Here is a 12,794-nt window from a genome sequence, read left to right on the forward strand (position 1 = left end):
CTGGACGCAATCCTCTGCCGTGTGCTGTAGGACAAGTGTGCTTTAGCAGGGAGGTTGGACGAATTATGGTCTCCTCCAAAGTGACCCATTCAGTGAGTGTGTGCTCCACCACTCGCTCTCACCGGGCGGGAAGGACAACCCACCCGGCAGGAAAGAGCCCGAAGGGGTCACCCGAGCACGCTGTAGCCGACCCGCGCTCCGCCGGGCTCCTTTAGCCGCAGGAGCGCCATGAAGCTCGGTCCGTGCTGCAGCCGCCCTGCGCGCTCGAGCCCCGCACAGACAGACAGACAGACACGCCCGCGGCCGTGCCCTTGTACAGAGGTCAACGCCCCGTCTCAGCAGAACTGTGTGATGTGGGTGGGCATCGCTGGGACAAATCGGAGAGACGAAAATAAGAATGAGGGAAAGAAAAACGAAACAAAATACAAATTAATGTGGCCCGTACGGGGATCGAACCCGCGACCTTGGCGTTATTAGCACCACGCTCTAACCAACTGAGCTAACCGGCCAGCTGACTTTGGCCCGGCCTCTGGGATAAATAAAGATAATTCTATGCCAATGTTTTACCCTTTGCCCGAGGTGGCAAAGGCAATGGACTGGGAGAGGAACCTCCTCGGCCACAGGAGCGCCGGAGCCGGGCCCGCGCATACGGAAACACGCTTAACCCCTAAGCAAAACCAAAAACAAATCGGAAAACTCTTCCCTGCCTAGCGAGTGATGCAGGGCCTGGTAAGGGAACAACTGTAACGCGGGATCGGGGATAACTTCGCCTCTCAGTCAATAGGCTAATACTTCTTCAAGTTTACTAAGATATGATTCAAGCTACTTTTAATTAAAATATTTGAACATTCTTAAAAATCATCTACTATTCTGTTTAACGCACTACTAGGATCTTAGTTTGCACGGACAAAAAATTCACCTTTTTCTGGTGTTTTGATTTTTACTACATACGCTGCATAGAAAAGAACTTTTCTGCTCACCTCTGAAGACTACGTTTAAGTACAGATGTCTGTTTAGCGAGAGGCAAACAGCGGGGGCGGGGACAGGGAGGGGATGACACAGCTCTCCAAAATGCAGGTTTTTGGAGATAGCTCGGTGAGAACACAGCCCCTGCCCTCTTGTCTCTGCCGGACTGGCGGTATGGCTGCTCTCCCCGTCCCGCAGTGGCGCGCAGGATCCGCCAGGGATCAGCCCATCACCGGGGATGAATCTGAGCCCGCCGGGGCGCTGCTCTGGCTACCGGAGGCTTAACAGCAGCCAGGGCCCGCCGCTGGATTTATGGAGCACATCTCCTGTCCCAAGGGCTCCCCTCCTTAACCCCTGACCCGCGGGCGGCTCACCCCCGCCACCCCCGGGGAGTCGGGACGCCAATTGACACCTCGAGGCGAGGTATTTCGGGTTTTATTCTATTTTGCGCAAAGCAGGGAGCTGGGTGGTATCCCACAAAAGTCTTCCACAGTGATCATCAAAACTTTACACTTGCTATACCTTTTAACAAACAAAGGCATCAGCATTCCTCTGCTACCAATGACGTCCGTTTTCTGTTAATTAGTATTCAAACAACTATTTGGTAGTAGCATCTCGCTTTTCATGCTAATTAGTCCCCAGGAGCAGTTCTTTTTTTCTGGTTGAGTCTGCGGTCCCTTCTGGATAGGTGCCCAATGGGTTGCGACCTCGCACTGCCAAAATTACGCTTCCCCCAGTTACTGCTCCATCCTCCTGACTTCAGTCCTGGTGACTCTCGTCCAGACAGCCTATTCACCCTAGGATTGTCTTTCCTTAAAAAAAAAAAAAAAAAAAAAAAAAAAAAAAAAAAAAAAAGATTATCCGGGAGCGCGATACGCACAACTCTCCCGCACCTGGGCTCGCACCTGGAGGGCAGGGCGGGGCGCCGGCACGCCGCGCGCACTGCGCATGCGCCCCCGGCCGTGCCGCGCGCAGCGGGGCCGGCGCGTGCGCGGTTGCCGGGGCGACTGGAACGCAACATGGCGGCCTGAGGGCGGCGGCGCCGGCTCGGGCCCGGCCGCTCGCCCGCCAGCCCGGCACCTGCGGGACGGCGCGGGAGGCACAGTAAGAGGGTGCGAGGGAAGGCCTCCGGCCCTTTCTGAGGGGTGGTGCGGGCCCGCAGCCTCCAGGGAAGCTGACGGTCACGGGGGCCGGGGTGTTAGGGAGTACCCGCGCTGAGGGGGCTGCAGGTGCTTTGCAGCCCTGGGCACGCCGTCCCTGCGGCCCGCGGCCGCTCCTGCGTCTCGCATGCCAGCGCTGGTCGCTGCGTCCCGCTCCTCCGCGACAGGGAGCGAATGGGTCTTTCTCTCGGCTCCTGCGGGGCATCACCCGCCTGCAGGTCTTTGCGAGTGCTTTCTCAGGAGCTGCTGAGTTTTCCTGCTTCGGCTCGCCTTGCCTTCCATTGCTTAGTATCCTTCACATCATGTCGTCTCACACCCTGCACATCTGGCGCGTCTCTGAGTGCAATAATTACGTACCATGGCCTTGAAGCTCAGCTTCTTGCTGCTTCCTTCATTTCTTTGCTTATTTTTCGCTTCCCACGTGTATCAATAAGCATAATAGCTTTTCATCACTTAAACATCATACCTTTTTCTTCCTCAGTATCTTGGCATCTTTGTAACAAAGTGCTTTAGATTTTTATAATACCCTCTTTTAATTACTGTAGTGCTGTCTTTTGTGTCATTTTGTATTGGATTTTTTAATTCTAAATGATTATTAATTTTCCACGCTCTCTAGTTACAATGGTTGGGTGTTGTCTTTGAGTTCCGTCACTTGCTCATAATTTATGTTTAAATTGTTCCTTATTTTCTGGGTTCTCAAGCATCTTGCACATTAAACTCTTATTCTATTGAATAATTCATGGCCACTTTTTGGGGTGTTGGATGAGTTCATATTGCTACAACTTGTTCTTCCCAACATTTATTTCCCTTCCTACTGACGAGTCTAAGCTTGAATGTCTGTGCGTGTCGAAACAGAGGGGAGGGAAGGGAGAAGTTAGTTCACATCTCTTGTTACAGATGCATGAAAGAACTTTACCCAGTGATCAGGTCTCTTTTATTCAGTGTTCTATGCAAATGTATTTGGAACACTTCCTTTAATTTCTCCTTGAAGCTTTCAGTCTTACAATGATCATAAAATTTTTAACTTTTTCTTTCAGTCTGCCTCTTGGACTACAACAAGTTCAGATAATCTGACTGGTAGTAAGGTTTGGTTTGTAGCTGTACAAATTTTCATAGCTTGAAGTTGCTCTGATTTGGCTTTTTTTGTTCAGCGTGTGGTTGAAGTCTTTTGTTCTGGAGGGTTCTTTTTGTTGCCTTGTCACTCTCAGGATGTGATCACATCATGATTAGGATGGTGCTGAAGTGGATTTTTAAGAATCTCCAGAAATCTTGCCTTGTGAATGCAAAATTAAAGTTTGTTAGTACACCTGAAGTCTAAATTCTATTTTTTCTTATTCTATATAAATTTCTATGCTGCTGTTCTTACAGTGTCTGATTTTCTTTCAGCTGCTGATTAAATAACTTGTCATGTGTTCATTGTCATTTTGTCCCTAGTTGAAAACCCCTCTTATTTTAATGACCTATTTTGTTCAGAGTTTATGCATTGACTTTATTCATCAAAGAGACATTTCAAATAATGCAGTTTTCATTCCTGTTTCCACCTTTTATGCAGTCAGTTGAAATTATTCAGACCTTTGCTTCATTCTTTTTACTGAGTGGATCTCATAAGTGCCAGCTTAAAGCCTCAGTGGTTGGTTATGTGTGGGGTATTTATTTTGTCTACAGAGCTCTTTGTTGGGAAAGATTTACAATAACAAGTTTTACAGGCTTACCTGGAAAAGATCTTCAGTGCTCTAAGAATGTTCTAAAACGTGTAAAGGATTAAGTCTTTGTACAGTATTAGAATTCTGCAATTTAAAATCTTAAGTTGTTTTGAGCTCTCTACTGTCATCTGGACTTCTCTTGTATGTGTAAAATATATTTCTAGAAGAAAATATATAAACATAATCAAATAGTATAAACATATACTATCTGATTTCTTTAAATACCTGAAGATATTTTCAGTAAATTTGTACAATAATGCTTTCCCTGCATTTCTCTGCCCAAGTTCTTAGGTTCATAAACACTGTGGCTGGTATGCCATAGATATTAAGATCTCATTTACAGATCATATGACTTTGAAATATTTTTTTTAATGCCAGAGAATCAATTACTTGCATTTAAGAAACAAAAAATTACAGGATGGTAATTTATTAGAATACAAGAGTAAATCAGGAAACAGCTAACTTTTTTTTTTTGTGACTGTCTTGTGTATATTTTGGCCCCAGGGCTGGCTCTGACATTATAAGAACATAATATTGCCAGTGTGTTTGTGACTGGTTGGAGAGTATCAGCTGCTATCAAAAAAATCCATGTACACTGAATTCTGCAAGAGTAGTGTTTAAGTAGTCTGAATTTACAATCTCTATCTTCTATTCAGCAATTTAGATAGGAAATTAAAACTTAAGGTGGGGATAGAGAATATGGTGACGTTTCCTGACAAGATGTTATTTCCTTAGTCTCAATAAATGGAGGCTGAGGGTCACCTGTAGCACAAACTGCCCACTTACCAAATTACAGCCAAAACAATGGAACTGGCCTGTGGTCTCCTCCCCGTGCTGGAATCTGTTAGATATTGCCTCCTTTACCCACAATGATTTTCAAATTCTGCTTGTGCTTTTAAAACAGCTCTCTATGTAAATTGTCTACATTGAGTGTATGAGATGGTGTGGTTTATTTTAAATCATTCTATTTCAAATTTTTCAAATTTTGATGGCCTAATTAGTTACTTTATGATGCAGCATGATTGATAATGATCAGAAAACAGAAGCAGCAAATTATAAAAATGAGAAGAGCACCTGACAATTCTCATGTAAGTGCTGCTACTATATTGAAGAAAGAGGGTTTTCAAGGGGAAGGTTTCTACAAATTAAAATATGAGGATTTGGCTCACAAGGAAAGAAAACACCTTTTTGTTGTCTGGGTTTTTTTTTTTAACAGAAGCAAGTATGAAACCTGGGGAGATGAAAAGAGAATAAGACAACACAAATCTATTGTTAGTTGGAAGACAGCATTAGAATGTCCCTGCCTAAGTAACTTTTCCCTCTGCAAAATTTCTTGGCAGGCTTTCTCCACTCTAAGGCTGTGTTTATACTTGTAAATTAAACATATCTGGAAATCTGCTTGGACACAAATAGCCCTCATCTCTGCTAGTAAATTCTCTTATCTTCCAAAACAAGGCAGTAGGACAGAAACTGCTTGAGAACTGACCTTAGAAGGAGTCCTCACACCAGACAGGGAAGGTGCCTCACAAAGTGCTGATTGTCACAGCCAAGTCCCTGCCAGGTGCTGTTGTCACAGTAACTAATAACAGGCAGCCACACTGAATTTGCTGCTATCATAAAGCTTGAGACTCACAGTTATTCTGACACCCATAAAGGGCTGAATATGATAAAAGAGGTTTTCTGCCCTGCCTCCATCAAAATGACTGGGTTTGCATCTTTGTTGAATAATAAGACCCATGTCAAAAGCAACAGCAGCATAAAGCTCACCAGAATTGGATTGTGCTCAGGTGAAATTACTGAAAAAATTATCCAGGATAGAATCTGTAGGGGCTAAAAATAAAAGGAAATAGGAGGATGAGGTGGGTGAAGGGAACTAGGCACTGGGATTGGTAAGGAACAGTTAATCACAAAGCTGAAGGAGAATAAAGGAGAAAAGAAAAAAGTCAATTCTGATGGAAATTAGAAGACCTGAAAATTAATATAAATAGAACTTTTTTTGATAGCCCATATCCGCTTCATCCCTTAAAATTCTGCAGAATTAGAATTGACTGATTTTTCACATCCTTGTATTTGAAGCATTTAATTATCAAAGCCAAACATTACTTTTGGCCCAGTGCAAATCTCATATCTGAATTTAATATGGTAATAAAGCTTTAAAATCAGAAACTGCTTTGCTTAAAATAAAATATGTTTAAAAAAGCCAAAAATATGTTAAAAAAAAAACAAACAGTACCTCCACAAAAAACCCCAACAAATAACCCCATGTTGGAACAATGATTTCATAATACACGTGCTTTCCAAGATAATTTTGTTTTCAGTACATTGTAAATAAAGGGAGGTTTTGTTTTTGTTTTTTGGTTTTTTTTTGTTTTTTTGTGAAAGAAGCAAAGAATAAATTCAAATATGAGTTGCTAATATGCCGCAGCATAAAAAAGGTAGGAAGGGCTGTGTGGAGAGGCATCATGTCTCTGAGCAAGGAAGTGGTAGTTTATTGTCTAAGAATTACTGTCTTCTACTTTCTGGAATGTATATTTCTGTAATCTGGGCAGCAAAACTTCATTTGCTGTTTTTCATTTTATTTTCTCTCAGCTTACATGTTAACAAAATATCTCTTTTATTTGAAAGTTTTCCATTAGTCAGCATTTAACAAGTAAAGTAAGGATTGATACACAGTCTTCATAATAAATTCAAACATACTGAAACAGTGTATTTCTATTTTTTAAATACCAGCTGCTAAGACAAGGAGAGAGAATATTTTCTGATGTTCTGGAGAAAGTGAGGCTTAGGGAAGGAAAGTACTATGTAAGTAAAAACATGAAGCAACATTTTGAAAGGTATGCATAATTAATCATGGAAATTCTACAGAAAACTGTTTAATTTCAGTGAGGGGACACAAAATTAAGACTAAGTGAAGCTTTTTAAGTACACATGAATTAAAAAGGTTTGCATGTGGTACAGAAAGGGAACTCTGCCTTCCTGTCTGGCACTGGGGGGGTTATTTCCCGAGTACCTTAATTGATGTCACCCACTGTATTAAATGGGGCCTGGCCTCTGGGTCAAGGGTGAAACTATGAATGAGGAATAAATCGTTGATTTCTGCCTAGCCAAATGCACTGAATATACTTGTGCTGCTTTTCTTTTATCTGTAAATAATAATTGGAGGAAATGTGTCAGTGCTCTTCTTGGGTAATACTTTTTTCAGCCTCTTTAAGTACTGTTGTAATGCAGGTCAGAACCAGTGCATTTATCCTTAGTCAATGTATAGCAGTAGTTCTCCTTCATATTTGCATTTGTATTTACATCCAGATGTTATATGGTCACAAAACAGGTGATTTTTATCAGTTTGGAAAATAGAGGAGAGGGCTGTGTGTAAGTAGACATAGACTTGACATTGTTCTCCAAGTATATAAGTGCCAACCAGTGCCTCTTGTGTTACTGATTTTATATTCTCAGTTAAATATATCGAGTTCCTAATGAAATCACTGGGAATGACTCATTTGTATACACAAAGTGAAATGGGACATTTTGCTCTTAGGTGAGGTTTCAAAATGTAACTCAGAGCTTCACGAATATCAGTTAAAAAAAGAAAAATACCTTCAAGTAATGTGGCTTTTGATTCTCTGTTATATTGTTAGAAATCTTTTGGTCCATTTATGTACTACCTACAATTGACAGAATGTCCACTTTATGATTAAAACAGTATTTAAACTATCTGCTTAACTGTATCCAGGGGCAGATGTATACCACTCAGTGGTAAGGCATTGCAGACTCCTGTCATCTTTTCTTCTAAAACATCTTTTAGGCCTTTAGCCCTTTGATAAATTGACTGACAAATTCTTTTGATGGCGTGAACTCTTTTAACAACAGATAATAACTTTATTTTAAACAGAACCTGCCCAAAAAAGGTATTTCTCCTCATTTCAAAGTGGAAAATATTGTTTTGGTGTTTAGCTGTACATCTGACGGGGAAAAGACGTATGTCCTGCCCTGATCCATTCAATAGTGTGCAAAGCTCTTTGTTTCCTGCTTCCTCCCCAGAGTTTCTGTAGCATGGGTTTTTTGTTTATTAAAGCCTAGGAGGGCAATGAAATAATATACACAATAATTGAATAGTGTCTGTTTTTCCTGTAAGAGGTTTCCATCAAAACTTAATTTTAAACGTAAAATTTGGCAATGCATCCCACTGAGCAATGTTTGGAATGCATGCTACAGCAGCACAGAGTAAACAGTATCACCCATACTCTTATGCAACACAAAATTCCTGCTGGGAGCTCCTTGGCATGGTAACTGGTGTCTGGGGCACAACACATTACTACTTTTCTTCTTGGGGTAAGCCCAGCTACTCCAAGCTGCAAGAAGGAATAAAGCCATTTATTAATTACTGATCTGCTCAATAAAGAAACAGGAAGCAAACAAACTGCATTTGAAAGTTCAGTGACAGACTAAAGTTCTGACACCCTCATGGCAAGGGAAGAAGTCAACTGTAATCTAGTCCCTGGCTGCAAGTCAGTCATCCTATTGTCTGTTTAATTCAACTTTATTATAGAACAGTTGAATAATCCGAGATAAATGCAAGCACTAAGGAGGCTGACTCCACATCCTGCTATCTTTATGTTTACATGTATGCATGATGCATTGATTTCTTTCTTCTTTATTCCTGCATTTGAACAACGTCCACATCCAGTAACTTTTGGGTCTAGAGACAACCTGTAAATTCTTAACCAGCTTTTTGAGTTTGAAACACATTTCTCAAAATCTGAAGTCTACATATCTGTCTTTGTTAAGAAAGTCTGATGTAGCTCTTGTTATTTGTGGCTATTTTCCAACAGACCAAAATATTTCAAGATCAGTATTAAAGTGAAAAACTAAATATATGTTAAACATAGTTAAATTTCATTTCATCACATGTAAGATTTGCTGGTGATTTCAACCCATGTCCCATATCCAGGTAGTGTTTTAACTTTACACCATGGCTCAGTACTCTGGTTAGGCACACTCAGAGCTGATCTGCTGAAATAGCCTCTGGTACTTAAGGATCTTGGCTTGACTTATCAGTTTGAACTAGGGATCAAAGCAAACTATTTGGCAGTATCATTTCACAGGCAACTTTACAGACACCCCTGTGCAAGCAGTTGAAGTTTAGATCTCAGAATTAGGCAGCAGCTGAGCGATGCTTTTGGAAAGAGGTGTCAGTGATAAAGTTGGGTTCCTTGCCTCATTAAGCACTTCAGTGTCTTCTGGGGACATGTTCTGTCTCCCAGAGTGATCACGTTTTATGACAGCATTTACTCCATTACTGCATGGTACATTTAATCACTGTGCAACAGCAGACATATCCTTCATTATTCAAATACTTGACACAAAACTTGTTGACTGCTCTGAAATATTTTTTCTTGCCCTTCAGGCTGTCTTATTTCTCTGTTCAAGGCTGTACAAGTACTACACTGTTATTGCCAGGCCCATTTTCTACAAATACATGGGAAGGCACTAATCGTGTCAGCAGCTTGGCTTTCTGGAACTCTCAGCCTCAGCTGCTGTGCTGTTAACTAAGTGTAACCCAGCTGGCCAGCCAGCTTGCTGAGCTCCTGCAAGCTGAACTGCAGATTGTACCCTCAACCTTTTACTGGCTGGCTTAATACAACATTGCAGGGGAGATGGACTGTAATGCAGTTATCTTACAAGAAAAACTGAAGACCTAAACATGTCTGCCTCTGCAGGGCAGTGAAATGGAAAATAAAGTGTCAGATGTATTACATCATGATTGTACTTTAAATTGCTGTTGTCAGCAAAATAGTGATTCCAGCCAGATACTCATTGCCATGCAACAGAACACTGCTGGAGTTCTAAGTAGAAAGAATTTTCACATATAGTGTAATGGCTTCCCTCTCTTTTATTCTAAACTTGTATCAGTTAATTTACTGGAAATTTCTTGATACTGAACAGTGTGATGTGCCCAGAAAGCATGCCTTCAAAAAGCTTCCTGGAATAAATGAGCTGACCTCTGCAGTGGGTGCTTTGGATAGCATAAACTAAAACTATGATACCTCAGATGTAAGTTTAAAAACTTCTGTGAGACAGTATCAATTAAAAATGAACATGTCCATTTTAATACTGATTCAACTACATACTTTTTTTTTACACTGTGTACAAATCAATATGCAAGTTTTATTTCTAGCTTAAACTCTCTTATTTGTTTATGCAGTGATGAAAACCCTGGCTCCCTTTCACTGGTATCTGAATTTATGACCATGACTATTTATGAGCTGATAAAAGGTATGTAGCATATGCTTAAGAAACCTAAACTCTCCTTGTGTAGATCACAAAGTGAAGTTAATTGTTTTTCACTTGGTTGTTCACTGTGACAGATTATAGAACTCATAGACAATCTTGTGCTGTACTCCTTTACCCTTTATTTTTTGCCAAGGGATTATACCCAATTGTTTAAGCCATGGCTACATGCAGTCCATAGCCATCTATTCTACAGTCAAACAACCTTGACTGAAAAACACAAAATAATTGCTTTATGTTACAAAACAATAAAATTTAAACAGAATCTTTGTTAGGTCAAGGCTACTGTGAGGTATTAAGAAAATTATTCCCATTTGTTTCAAAACTATTGAATCAACGAATAAAGAATGACAGTTTTTATACCTTGTAAAAAAGCCTTTCAGTAAGTTTTCTTTATAAAATAACATTGTTCCCTCATACCTTCTATATTTAAAAATTCTGGAGCTGTTTGTCAAAGCAGGTCAGAGACCATAAAGCTTAAGGAAGAGTTCCTCCAAAAAAATTAGAACAAAAGCTGATTTAAAACCAGTTCTTACATCAACAGTAAAGGAATTGGATACAGCAAATGAAAGGGCTTACAATTCATTAGTAAAAAAGGATTTTTTGAAATGAATAATTAAGAATTTGTAATGTCTTAACAATTGGGAGTTCAATTTAAATAACTGAACATGCAAGTGTCATTCAGTGTAATACAATAAAGACTCCTGAACATGACATTGGTGACACTGACTATTCAGATCTCTAACAAAAGGAGTAACTCTGTTTCTGACCTAGATAAGAATGTGAGATTAAAATTGAGTTATTTGCTGATTGCTGAAGAAGATATTTGTGTGTACTAGTTTTAATAAGACATTTTGGGTTTGCTATATTTGGCATGGCATTCAGATGGAAATGAAAATCATAATTTCAGTATGTTCTGATTTTTTTTTTTACTATTTAAAAATACAAGTTCTGTCAAAGTTTTCACGAAGATTATTGTTTTCACACCACTTAGTTGTAGTAACCTCCTTTTCTATAACATGGTGAATCAGTTCAAAATGAAATCTGTGTTCAATAGTAATCTGAAATGCTGCAGTTAGGGATTATCTGAACATTCATCTGGGTTTACCAGAACTTCTATAAATTGCTGATTCTTCTTTATGGTCTGAATTTTGAGTGTGGACTGTGTTTACAGTGATACAGTGCCTTATTTTTAATGTTGTATAAGGTGGTGACACATGGGGTGGAGCTTGTCAAATCATAGAATATAATAGAAAAGTGAACTGAAGTGGACTGAAAATGAATTTTTAATTTGACAAGGAGTATGGAGACACTTCTGTAATTAGGAGGACAGTTCACTGTAACGCTACTAGTGTGGAAAAGTGATAGTTTTGTGTTTTTTCCTTAAAAGAACAAGAGATCCATGTTACTTCAATCAAGCTTGTCTTTACACAGAGTCATAATTGTCTTACTGTTAATTTATAGCAGAAGCATTTAATAACTGAAAAACAGTCTTGCCCTTTATTTAATCAACAGCAGTTTGGTAATTTAAAGCAATGAAAAAAGTGGCAGAGAGAGTTGTGGAGGATCTCTCAAGAGGAATGATAGAAGCCTCAAGTGCCACTGCCTTAGGATTCACTGCACCAATAAGGTTTCTCCAGTGATAAATCTGGAAGTAGAAGAGCATCTGCTCCAGATTTTTCTAGTGACATGTAATGAAAAAGCAATTGAGCATGACTTCTTTTTACGAAGGCCCAATTCCTTAAATACAAATCATAATCTAAATTGATTTGAATAGCTGCATTTTATAATATCTTTTCCACTATAAATGACAAAAGTCCTGATGTTGAAAGCACCATTTATCTCTATGGGGGCACTACTACAATTCCCGATGTAAATGGTGCTCTGTTCCAAGTGCTTTGTGATCTAATCCTGCTCAGGGGATTATGTGGCTGCCTGGAGGAGCACTGTAATCAGTTGGGAACACAAGTCCTGCTGGCTCTGGGGCTCTGGCCTCAATGAGTTACTGTCCTGACAATCTCCCTCCTCCTCCCAGCCAATTACTCATACTGCTGTCATCACGCAGATCAGTACCTGCTTTGTTTTTCAAAAATGTGATCATTTCTGCCTCCGTTGATGGCCTTGCAGCATTACATAAAGGCATTACAGCAAGATTAAAAGGCCTTTGGAGCCTATAAAAGAAAAAAGCTGAGCAGTTACTGAATGGCTCTGAAAAATAGATAAATTTTATAACTGTAATTATTGCCTAACAGCAACAGCAAGCTAAACAACATAGGTTGGCCTTGAATTTGCAATTCAGATGTGTATCACAGTCTTTTAACCATTGTGGTAACTTGAGGTGATTGATACAAATCTTCAAACTAAAGGACAATTACTTTGCGTAGAGAGGAAATGAGATATTTATAAGTGAAATACTGCAGTTCTGCTAGAACTTGGGGAAATAGAAATACTGAAATAGAAATACTGCAAGTAATACATGCAGTAAAAACTAAGGCATCGTACAGAGTATTGAATTGACAATTATTACTTGAGCTATTCTGGTGCATATTGAAATATAAATTATGTCAGAAGTTGAGTGGAAAATGAATTACAAAGCTAGCTATAAATGACAGAAGTAGTATAATTGAAAAAGTTGATATCCATGCACCTCTGGAAGCTGAAGACTACAATATTTGTA

At 39.9% G+C, this 12,794-nt stretch overlaps 1 non-coding gene across 1 annotated transcript; it reads right to left on the minus strand.

The window, feature by feature from the left end:
- Window positions 1–435: 435 nt before the first annotated feature.
- On the minus strand, window positions 436–509 carry TRNAI-AAU (transfer RNA isoleucine (anticodon AAU)). The gene has a single exon. It is a non-coding gene; the product is annotated as a tRNA-Ile (tRNA).
- Window positions 510–12,794: the final 12,285 nt, after the last annotated feature.

This window comes from Lonchura striata, chromosome 6 (genome assembly GCF_046129695.1).
Source record: "Lonchura striata isolate bLonStr1 chromosome 6, bLonStr1.mat, whole genome shotgun sequence".
In the NCBI taxonomy this organism is placed as follows: domain Eukaryota; kingdom Metazoa; phylum Chordata; class Aves; order Passeriformes; family Estrildidae; genus Lonchura; species Lonchura striata.